Source organism: Medicago truncatula, chromosome 6 (genome assembly GCF_003473485.1).
Source record: "Medicago truncatula cultivar Jemalong A17 chromosome 6, MtrunA17r5.0-ANR, whole genome shotgun sequence".
In the NCBI taxonomy this organism is placed as follows: domain Eukaryota; kingdom Viridiplantae; phylum Streptophyta; class Magnoliopsida; order Fabales; family Fabaceae; genus Medicago; species Medicago truncatula.
In genome coordinates, this window is record NC_053047.1 from 40,904,262 (window position 1) to 40,913,982 (window position 9,721).

Consider the following 9,721-nt stretch of genomic DNA (forward strand, 5'->3'; position numbering starts at 1 on the left):
TGAAGTCTCAGATCCTTCTCATGGATCCCCTTCCACCAATGAATAGGATTTTTTCTATGGTATTGCAGCATGAAAGACAGGGTAACTTTGCACCTATTATTGAAGATTCTTTACCTTCTATCAATGCTGTGAATTCTGGAAAACCTAAGTATGGTAATTCTGGAAATATGTACAAAAATACCAATCAAAGTTCTAATTCCAACTATAACAAGAATAGGTCTTGTACTTTCTGTGGTAGAAGCAATCATACCATATAAACTTGCTATAAAAAGCATGGATACCCTCCTCATCTCCAGAGAAATTTCAATAATTCATCTTATGCTAATCATACTGCATCTTCAGAGACTGAAAATCCCACTCCTGATGAGCCTGGGAGAGTAGCTTCTACATCTATCACAAATGAACAATATGAAAAGTTAATGAGTTTACTTCAGGTTTCATCTTCTAAACAAGATTCAGTGACTGCACAAGCTTCTACAAATCAAGTTTTTTCCACTCCATCTGGTCATACACCAAATGGTAAGCACAATACTAGTTGCATTCTTTCTTTAACTTGTCATAGTTTTGCTCTAAACTCCTGGATCATTGATTCAGGAGCTAGTGATCACATTTGTGGAAATCTTCAATGGTTTCATTCTTACAATGAAATCACTCCTATGCATATAAAATTGCCTACTGGCCACTATGCAATAGCCAAACATGCTGGAACCATTAAGTTTAGTTCAAATTTTTCAATATCTCATGTATTATATGTGCCTAAATTTCATTTCAATTTGTTATCTGTGTCAAAAATATCTGATTCACTAAATTGCGTTGTCATTTTTTATGGTTCCAAATGTCTTATTCAGGAAAAGAATACTCAGAGGATGATTGGTTCTGGTGAAAAGAGAGAAGAATTATATTACTTGAATCCACCAGATAAGATGGTTTGCAGTTCTAGCATTGTCAAATCACCCTCCACTCTTTTACTTGATAGTGCCTTATGGCATTTTAGACTAGGTCATCTTTCTTTTTCTAGAATGAATGTTTTACATTCCAAATTTCCTTTTGTAAATGTTGATAGCAAAGCTACTTGTGATGTATGTCATTTTGCTAAACATAGGAAACTTCCTTTTATTCCCAGTTGTAATAAAGCTAAACAGCCTTTTGAGCTAATACATTTTGATATTTGGGGTCCTATTTCAATTAAATCCATACATGGTCATTCATATTTTCTCACTGCTATAGATGATTTTAGTAGGTATACTTGGTTAACTTTGATGAAAACAAAAGTTGAAACCAGACAACACATTGTTGATTTCATTACTCTTATTGAAAATCAGTTTTCTTGTAAAGTTAAAACCATAAGAAGTGATAATGGTCCTGAGTTCCTCATGCCAAAATTTTACTCTTCAAAAGGAATTTTACATCAAAGAAGTTGTGTGGAAACTCCTCAGCAAAATGCTAGAGTTGAAAGAAAACATCGACACATTTTAAACATTGTGAGAGCTTTACTTTTTCAATCAAATCTTCCTAAACAATTTTGGTCTTATGCTGCTATTCATGCTGTCTTCATCATGAATAGAGTGACCAGCCCTATCATTGATGATAACACTCCTTATTTTCTATTGCATAAACAGATACCTGATTTAAATCAACTAAAAGTTTTTGGTTCTTTAGTTTTTTCATCTACTTTACAAGCAAACAGAAACAAACTTGCTTCTAGAGCAAGAAAATGTGCCTTTTTAGGTTATAAACCTGGCATGAAAGGAGTAGTTTTGCTTGATATAAGTACAAAGGAAATTTTTGTTTCTAGAAATATTACACATCATGAAAATATCTTTCCTTATCAACCTGTATCATCCCCACCTCTCTGGAACTACTACTCCAGCATATCTTCAAAATCATTAGATCAAAATCTTGATTACAATTCTTCTGTTTGCAATGATTTTACTCCTTCTAACCAAAATTCTCCAACACAAACATCCCTTGATATGCACATTAATAATGCACCTAACCCTGATATTACAGACACTTCTTTACCATCAATTTCCAAACCTACCAGAATTAGAAATGCACCTTCTTATCTGACAGATTATGTATGTAATTCTTCATCTACTTTTGCATCAGCACCAAAATCCTTAGGTACTCTTTACCCTATTGCATCATATCATTCTTATGCACATTTATCATCATCCCAAAAGTCTTTTTCTATGTCTGTCACACAATGTACTGAGCCAAAAACCTATAAAGAAGCTAGTCAGTCTGAATGTTGGTTAAAAGCTATGGAATCTGAATTAGAAGCATTAGGTAAGAATGGAACTTGGTCTATTGTTGATCTTCCTCACAATGTGAAGCCTATTGGTAGTAAGTGGGTTTATAAAATTAAGCACAAGGAAGATGGCAGTATAAAGAGATACAAAGCTAGACTGGTGGCTAAAGGATATAATCAAGTTGAAGGAGTTGATTTTTTTGATACTTTTTCACCAGTAGCCAAGCTTACCACAGTGAGAATTTTACTTGCCATAGCTTCAATCAAAAACTGGCATTTACATCAGTTGGATGTAAATAATGCTTTTCTACATGGTGATTTGCAAGAGAATGTTTACATGAATATACCAGAAGGTGTCTCTAGTGCACCAAACAAGGTTTTCAAGTTACATAAGAGCCTCTATGGTTTGAAGCAAGCAAGTAGGAAATGGTATGAGAAGTTGACATCTTTATTGATAGCAGAAGGGTATACACAGTCGCCATCAGACTATTCACTTTTCACTATTCAACAAGGTCCTAATTTTACTGCATTATTAGTATATGTAGATGACATTATTCTTGCTGGTTCATCTATCACTGAATTCACTAGAATCAAAGCTATACTTGATACTCATTTCAAGATCAAAGATTTGGGAATTCTAAAGTATTTCTTAGGATTAGAGGTTGCTCATTCCAAAGAGGGGATCTCTATTTCTCAAAGAAAGTACTGTCTTGACCTATTAGATTCTTCTGGACTTTTAGCTTCTAAACCTGCTTCTACTCCTCTGGATACTTCCATCAAATTGCACCAAGACAACAGTAAACCTTTTGCTGATGTGTCTTGTTACAGGAGACTCATTGGAAGACTTCTCTATCTCAATACTACAAGACCAAATATCACATTAGCAACTCAACAACTCAGTCAGTTTTTAAATGCTCCTACTGTATCACATTACAAAGCTGCTTGTAGGGTCATTAGATACTTGAAACATAACCCTAGACTTGGTTTATTCTTTCCTAGACATTCTGAATTACAAATCCTTGGTTATGTAGATGCTGATTGGGCTGGTTGTATTGATTCTAGAAGATCAACAACAAGTTTTTGTTTCCTCTTAGGTTCATCATTGATTTCATGGCGTGCAAAGAAACAAGCAACTGTCTCTAGGTCATCCTTAGAAGCAGAGTATAGAGCACTTTCTACTGGCACATGTGAACTTCAGTGGCTGCTATATCTCTTGAAAGATTTACAAGTTACTTGCATCAGACAACCTGTGTTATATTCTGATAGTCAGAGTGCAATTCACATAGCTTCCAATCTAGTGTTTCATGAGAGAACTAAACATTTGGAAATAGACTGTCATCTTGTCAGAGAAAAGGTACAAAAAGGAATATTAAGGTTGCTTCCTATACCTACTGAAGAACAACTTGCAGATTTCCTTATAAAACCTCTGCCACCTCCAAAGTTCAATTCTTTTGTATCCAAGCTTGGAATGATAAATATTTATCATGCTCCAGCTTGTGGGAGGATATTGAAGAATAACACAGATCATATGGAATCACAAATGATCAAAGATAAAGAGAAGGAACATACTACACACTAGTAACTTGTGCAACAAGTTAACTAAACTCTTAGCTAGTTTTATTGTTCTAACAACCTACAAAGTTAGTTACAATTAGAGTTACAATCATATATGTAAGATTCATATTAGCTTAGTGTACACTACCTTATGATACACTATAAATAATGGTTTTCTTGTAATCTCTATTAATTCAATGAAAATCATAGTTTCTCTTTTCCATTTTTCTCTTTCTGTTATTTTCTCTTTCTTTTCTGTTACAATTCAGTTTCTCAACATTTCCGTCTAATATATATGACCCGATTCGAGTAAGGATAACACTCATACCCAAACCCATTCAAATCCGCTAAAACCCGTCAATTTGAGTTTGATTTAGACGGGTATCCATGGTTACAGGTTTTGTTGCCATGCGTAACTGAGCCAAAGAATATTCTCTCAAAAAAAAAAAAACTGAGCCAAAGAATATGAATATTTTCATATAATTCACACACTATTAAGACTCTTTTCAGACCTTAGATGCATACATTATATGGAAACTGTTTTCAGTGGTAAATGTTGTATTGTCCATCGAGTGTGCCAAATTTGTTGATGAAAATTGAAATTAGTCGAGATCAGCAAAGTTTCCTCAACTGTGATTCCCTTTGACTTAATTCTAAGCATTTGACAACCCATGTTCTAAGTTAGTGGCCTTAAGAAAAATTAGCCTCTTGCTTGACTGCTCTAGCATCGAATATCCTTCAATAAGTTGAAAGGCTTCCTCCACCACTAAAAAATGTTGACAGGCCTCCTCGCTTAATAGTTCAATCACCTATATACCTAGTTCAGCTAACAAGATAATTATTTTTAGGTATAAATAACACATTTGTTAAATTGACAAAAAGAGAATAGACATAAAAACTACAAGATATCTTTAAAAAAAAAAAAAAAAAAACTACAAGATATATATATATTTTTCTTTTCAAAAGGAACAAAATACACCAAATTAAAAAGAAAAAACGTAGTGCTCATTTGCTTCCGCATCAAAACAACTCCAAACGTACGTTTACGAAAAGCTTGGATTTTTAGCTTTTAAAAATCACGATAAATTTGTGTTGGAATACGAGAAAAAAGTGTTGAACGTGTTTCCCACACACACGTAATAAGTTGGTTTTGTTGGGCGATTCCATCAAATTATGAGCAGAATAAGAGGAAAATTGTTCTTCTTCCATCAATATTTGTTCACTCTCAACTGAACTTTCGAAAATACCCTCAACATGATTTAAGTCACGCAGGTGTATAAAATTTAAAAAATATTTAATATAAACATTGTATATAAAATTTATCATACCGACTTTTTCATATCAGTATAAAAAAGTTCATTTTCACGGATATAAACATATATAATCTACAAAGGGTGTGGTGCAAATATGTAAATATTTTGAATAAAAAAGAAAAAATATTCAATAGAAATATTACAATAATGATGATAATTTTTAATTAATATTTTTATACATTTTAAAATATTATAATTGTAATTATTTTCTATGTATTACCACAATGTTACGCTACCCTAATCCTATAAAGGTCCCGTTTGGATTGGCTTATTTTGAGCTTATGTGAGCTTATCTACTCCCATAAGCCTTTTTAAAGGTGTTTGGGTAAAGAGAAATGCTAGGGACACACTCTCTAACACACCCCTTTAACACACACCAATAATAAATTGCCACGTCATCCAATTTCCTTATTGATTTACCTGACAACCGGCTGCATAAGTTAAGAAACAACGTTATTATTTTTTTCAAAAGTCATCCAATAATCTTAATTGTGAAAAGAAAAAAAAAAAACATCGTCACTATCCTTTGTTCCTTCAACCACCCTTCCACTAATCTAATTCCTGCAAGTATTTCCAATTACGTTTTTCTTCCCGTTGAAATCGAAATCTAAAACAAACTCACTAGAAATTACCAAACTCAAATTGTTATAGAAATGGAACCCTTATGCTTTTTCAAACTCAAATTCTCTGTTTTTTTTTTTTTTTTGCAAAGGTTCCAAAAAAGTGAAGGTACAGTCATGGTGAAAAGTGGAAACGCATGGAAGAATGAAGATGGACGGTTTTTTTCAAAACTGAAGATGGAGAGTTAAAGTCCAAATAAAAAAAATAAATACTCTTTCAAAATCAAACCGGTAGCAAGTTACCAAATTAAAAATAGTGGATGACATGTCAAGTTATAATTGGTGTGTGTTAAAAGGGTGTGTTAGAGAGTGTGTCCCTAGCATTTCTCTTGGGTAAATAAGTAAAAATAGTTTATCATAGTTTCATAAGCTGCTTATGCCATATTTTAATAAGCCTAAATTTTCAGCTTACCCTCCGGCTTAACAAGGAGCTTATGAATTTATGTAACCTCCTTCGATTCTCTCTGGATCCACTTTTTCAAAACATATATTTTATTTTATTTTTTTGTTTTTACAAAAAAAACATATATTTTAATTATAATGTTAGTTATCTTTAGCGGTGCATGAGTAACAAAATTGATATATACTTATCTTACTAAGTAACACACGTAACTAAGATTTTTTTTTAAGGAAGATTTTTATTATTTTTTTGTTACGTAACAAAATAAAATTGAATAAAACAAACAAACTTAACTTGTCTTTTTTTGCTAACAAATTGTACACTAATATCTATATATATGGTAAGTTTACAATCATAATTTCTCATATTTATTTATGCAAAGTGTTTATGCAGCATACAATTAGGTAACTTTGATATTTTTTTTAGGACAAATATTGATTATACTATATATATATATATATATATATATATATATATATATATATATATATATAATGATAATTAATATATTATAATATTGTTTTTTACTTCTTGATTAATTTTATCAAAAAATATCTTGATAATTGTGGTTCGATTCTTTGATTTTTTTGTTAAATTAAAAATATTTAAAATTTCGATAATTGCTTATGTAATGTCACATCCAAACACTTCAATTTATGTAAGTATTTTTTAGTGTACAACATAAATAGCTTATCAAGTATAAGAGTTTATGATGTAAGCTCTAATGTTATAAGTTCTAATGCTATAAGCATCTATATAAGTTGTTTATTCAAACGGGGCCAAAATCCTCTTCTGAATGCCTCGTAAAATGCTTGTTGTATTGTAAGGCAAGGGGAAAGGAATCACTATTAATTTCATTTTCGAGAAAAATATAATGTCCAAAAAAATAAAATCACGAGTGATATCAAAGATTCTATTATAAAATCGGTTCTCTTCCAAGTCAAAAAATCATATTTAAAACTTTCATTGTGCATGATATGCTTCTCTTCTATGTGCCACAATCCACAACAAGCAATGCTACAATTATATTAAGAAAAGGTACATTGAATCCTCAATCTCAAAACTTGTCCAATAATAAAACTGTAAACCATTTCAACATTTTTCAATCCAGTCCATTTATTCGACGATCAAAGCAAAAACAAAAAGAATAAGGTCCAACCCAAAGTGTAGAATAATAAGCATGCTACTCAAAAAGAGTATAATCTACCTCATATTGTAGATGTCTAAAACACCAATCTATGTAACGTTGTTTTGAGCAGCAATAACTAGGATGTGGAAGTTCACTACGTTTAAAACCAGGAATAATGAATTCTGGCATTTTATTGTTATCTCCTTTATACACCCTGTATTTGTCACATGGAGCATCGATGGCATATATAGAATTGTTCTCATATCCCCACATGCGCGGGTTGCTGAGAGCATAATACCTTTTCGGCGGAACATAAAATATTGCAATGTCACCCAAAGATTCCAACTTGACATAATCCATAGTAGAGAAGTCTATCTTGTACACGTTATATGTTACCTTTGACATAATATTAAACACTAAAAGATATCCATCACAGCTAACCAACCTTACGTGTGAGCAAGATTTGGTAGAAGTTACAACAGGAGTATTCTTCAGTTCTAAAAAATTTATATTTGCATATTTCAAGCTGAGCATCCCTATGTTGGCCTTGTCAGTGACAACATATATGATATTATTTAAAACAACAAAGTCAACAACCTTGTGTGGTGTCGAATAAGCAGTCCAACAAAGACTTTGAGATCGATAGACATGCAAATTATCATAATTTGTACTTAAAACCACCAAGACAAATTCCTCCGAGCCTTTAGAAAAAGCAAGCAAGACTTTGCAAGAAAAAAACTGATAAGCAACTTTGAAGACTGTGTTATTGATTAACATCTTTCTTCTTGTAAATGGATTAATAAGTATAAATGAATTATCTTTTCGTGTCATGATGAAATATCCACTAGAAGACCCATGATAGGCAAATGGGAAGTAGTTATTGATCATCTTTGAATGATAAACTTTATTGTGAGGTAAGCTGAAGAAGTTGAAAGATTTCTTAATAGAGCACCTTTGGACAAGTAATGGTTCTTGGAATGCCATGAAATTCCTTCAATAAATTTTATGAAATTCTCGCCAATTTTTGCATACACTACCAAACTGAAAGAGGTCATCAAAATCTAAATTCCTTGAAATGATGTCAAGCAAATCCCAAGGAAGTTGGTAGTTCTCTTCTACCTTCTTCCTTTTTTGTCCTTTGTATCATCAACAAACGACGATGTTAGATGACTTACAAACATGTTTTTTTTTTTTCTATATTTCTAAAAAATATGTTTCTTTTAAATTATGGTCCCATAATATAATAGAAAATGAGGAGATAAAGAAATATTTATATTCCCAATTTTTCGAAGCAAATATCGAGACAAACATATTAATATAATACAATATAATTATGTATTATCCTAATTTTTTTATGTTTTTCTGTAAGTAGTTTAATTTCCAATCCTACCTAGTTATAGCTTTGCTATGAATAGCCAGTACCATTTCCAGATGGAAAGATAGGGTTGTGTTAGGCCGCAACAACAACCGTAAAACTTTTGTCATGGACCAAATTCGTAATAATGTGAATGCTAGGTCGTATCCCGGAAGCAATGTGTTGTATAGCTTAAGTACAATGTCATATGAACGGGATGCACTGAAAATAAGTAAGGGTTTCCACATCTTCATGAATGGGTGTGGGTAAAGACGTCGGTTCGTGAAAGTATGATTGATTTTTGAACATGGAATATAGGCACCCTTACGGGAAAGTCTATGAAAATAGTGGACAATATGACTAGAAGGAATTATTTTTGTGCATATAAGAAACTAAATGGTTTGGTGAAAAGGAAAAAGAATTAGATTGTTCATGATTTAAGCTTTGGTGCACGGATAAAGTTAGATCGAGGGGATTGATGTTGTTATGGAGAAGACACCTTTAATGTTATTAGTGAGGGGATTTAAATGGACATGCTGGGAGTGTTGCGAGTGGTTTTGAGGGCTTACACAAAGGGGGTGTGGCTTTGGAGTAATAAATGCGGAAGGTAAATCCATCCTATAGATTTTTCGTGTGCTTTGATCTTACTTTAGCTAATACTTGCTTTTGGAAAAGAGAGGAACATCTTATCTTATCATATACAAGAGTCTTGTGAAATGTTATAAGATAGATTTCTTTAACATTAGGAAATCAGACATAAAAATTTGTTTGGATCGTAAAGTCATATCTAGAGAGAGCTTGACTGCTCAACATAGAGTGTTGGCTATGAATGAAGGAGAGTGAAGAGAAGAAACCATAGGAAGCCATAATGTGGCTATCAAGTGGTGGCATTTTAAGGAAAAAATAAAGGTCTTTCCAACACAAATTTACCTTAATCATGAATACTATCCATTAGACTACTTGACAACAAAATGAAATATAATTGACACCAACATTGCATGCTCATTTAAATGTAGGAAACTCATCCATTACCATACCTAGCTACAAACAAATAATATACGACCTTCCCTTATATTTAAACAAACACCAGACTGTTATTT